We start from the raw sequence: 3,076 nt of genomic DNA, 5'->3' as shown, positions 1-3,076 counted from the left end.
AACACACATATATATATATTCAGCCTAACAAAATTAAATCAAAGTGACAAAAATAATATAAATTGACCCATGACAACCAATGAGATGTATAGAGTAATTAATAAAATCTCCCAAATAAAAAGAGCCCATAAAAGAGCCCAGGAACAGATAGGTACAGTACAGAATTCTACCAAACCTTCAAAGAACTAATAAAAATACTCCTGAAATCATTCTGTAAAATGGAAAATGAAAGAACACTCCCAAATTCTTTCTATGAATCCAGTATTACACTAATAACAAACTAGACCAAAACCCAACATCAGAAAAAGAAAATTTTAGATCTATTTGATGAGCATATATGAAAATTTCTCAAGAAAATAAGTGCTTATTGAATGCATGAACACATGAAACATTATCTACCTTGGTCAGATTGGCTTCCTCCCAGAGATGCAGGAATGGTTTACCATACATGAATCAATAAATACAATCCACCTTATAAACAGCCTCAAGGAAAGGAACCATATGATCATCTCATTAGATGCAGAAAAGGCCTTTAACAAAATTCAAGACCCATTCCTGATAAAAATTATAGATTTTGACAAAATTTAAGACCCATACACTGGGCATAGCTTAACATAATAAAGAGAACATATCACAAGTTCACAGCTATCACACTAAATAAAAAATAAATGAAAGCATCCCCCTTTAACTCAGGAGCAAGACAAGAATGTCTGCTCTCTCCATTCTTGTTCAATATAGTACTCGAAGTCTTAGCTCAAACAATAGTACAAATGAAGGAGAAAAAGGGAGTACAAATTGAAAAGGAAGATGTCAAAGTATCTTTGTTTGCAGAAAATACAATATATTAAGTTTTAAAGAGGCCACCAGAAAACTAGAGATTGCAAATACATTCAGCAATGTAGCTGGCCATAAAATTAACACCCCCAAGAGAGTTCTGGAGCCACTGCCTGGTTCTGCTAGGATTCCAAGAGCTGTCCTCAGAGATCCAAACTGGATCCTGTTCATCTACGAGGAGGATGAGCAGCCAGGCCCCACCCACGCTCTTGGAGCTGGCACAGCTGAAGCTGGTAAGGGAAGAGATCTTGACCATCTCTGCTCTGGAGTACCTGCCCAAGGAGCTCTTCCCACCACAGTTCAAAGAGGCCTTCACCAGGAGACAAACAGACATCCTGAGGGCAATAGTCCAGACTTGGCCCTTCCTGTCTTCTTCTTGGAGCCCGGATGAAAACTAAAGACCCAAAGATCCTTCATGTTGTACTAGAAAGAGTGGATCTGCTGAATAATGAAAAGGTTTGCCCCAGGAAGTGGAAACTTGCAGTGCTTGATTTGCAGAATATGCATCACAACTTCTGGAACAGTTGGTCTGGAATGAAGGAGGGTGTGCACAAGAACCAACCAGTGAAGGACCTTCCTAAATATGCATTCAAGAGGCATTTGAAAGTGTTGACTGACCTTTGCCTCAGTTTCCATTTCTATGATTATGAAACAAAATTGTTGCAGTGGTCTGGGCAGAGAAGAAGCTTCTTTCAGTTGTGCATTTTGATGTTGCAGATTTGGGTATTGCCCATCCACACTGTCAGGAAGGTCTTGTCAGTTTTCCAGCCATAGTACATAGAGGAGTTGGAACTAAACATAGGGTGGAATTTGTTCACCCTGTCATATTTTGTCCTTTCTATGTGGGTGAGATGAGAAACCTTCAAACACTCCTTCTCCAGCAGACCCACAAGAATTCCATCGACACTGTAAATACTTTCAGAGACTCAGAGAAGAAATGTGTCACCAAGTTCATCTCTCAGTTCTTCAAATTTAGCTCTCTCTAGTATCTCTATATGGATGGTGTCAGTTTTTTCAATGACCACATGAAACAGTTGTTCAGGCTCCTGGAGTCCCCTTTGGTGAACCTGTCTATCACTCTCTGCCGATTTTCAGAGTCAGATTTGAATTCTTTGTCCCTGTGTCAGAGCCTCAGTCAGCTTAAGCACCTGAACCTGAGAGGTGTTGAAATTATTCAGTTTATGCCCTGTGTCTCTTCAACTTCTCCTCAGACACTCTACAAACCCTGGTAATAGAGCACTGTAGGATGGGGGACTCTCAGCTCCGTGCCCTCCTGCCTGCCCTCAGCCAATGCTCCCATCTCATCAAGATCAATTTCTATGACAATGACATCTCCATGTCTGTCCTGAAAGACCTTCTCCACAACACAGGCAATCTAAAAAACTTGCCTGAGGAGCTGTACCCTTCCCCTCTGGAGTGCTACAATGATGTGGGACTTATTATTCTGGAGATGCATGTCCAACATTGTCCTGTGCTCATGGATACACTCAGGGCTGTAAGGCATCCCAAGACAGTCTCCTTTGCTACATATTTTTGCTCTAAGTGTTATAACTGCTGTATCTATGATGTGGAGATGAAAATTTCTCATTTTTGGCAGTAGAGAAATGAAGGTTTCTTCTGCACACTGAGAAATGAAACTGTGGCACCAGCTCTGTCATGAAGGTGACCCAGAGCACCTGGCTGCACAATGCATTAGAAACAAAATGGGGTGTGGTGGGTAAGCATCACCTAGGCTGAGGTTGACAATTTTTTTTGAATGTAGCTTCTGTCAGACCAGGATAGTAAGTGTCTTTTCCCTGCAGAGCAACTGTGAAGTAATGGGCAGACCAAAAGAACATGGATGCTCTCTGTCTTAGTTATTCTTCCAATTGCTGTGACAAAACACTCTGACCAATACCAACTTGGGGAGGAAAGGGTTTATGTGGCTTATATCTTCCTGGTCACAGTTCATCAGGGATCCCAAAGTAGGAACTCAGGGTAGGAGCATAGAGGAAAGCGCTGAAGCACAGGCCATGAAGGAAAGCTGCTTACTGGCTTGTTCCCCTGGCCCATGCTCAACCTGCTTCCTTATAAAATACAGAACAACCTGCCCAGTGGTGGCACTGACCACAGTGGGCTGGACCTTCCCCCACTACACAAAATAAAAAAACAACTGTCCCGACCCGCAGGACAGTCAACGTGGGTATCTGGAGGGAGGAGAGGGGACGGAAAGGGACAAGAGATGCGAAGAATGGAGACAAGA

General features: G+C 42.2%; 1 pseudogene; it reads left to right on the top strand.

Moving 5' to 3' along the window:
* Window positions 1-1,016: 1,016 nt before the first annotated feature.
* Window positions 1,017-2,434, top strand: LOC115072648 (annotated as a pseudogene).
* The last annotated feature ends 642 nt before the right edge of the window (window positions 2,435-3,076 follow it).

The sequence above is a fragment of the Nannospalax galili genome, unplaced genomic scaffold (assembly GCF_000622305.1).
Source record: "Nannospalax galili isolate Female #2095 unplaced genomic scaffold, S.galili_v1.0 scaffold583, whole genome shotgun sequence".
NCBI classification, from domain to species: domain Eukaryota; kingdom Metazoa; phylum Chordata; class Mammalia; order Rodentia; family Spalacidae; genus Nannospalax; species Nannospalax galili.
This window is presented reverse-complemented; position numbering and strand designations above follow the sequence as displayed.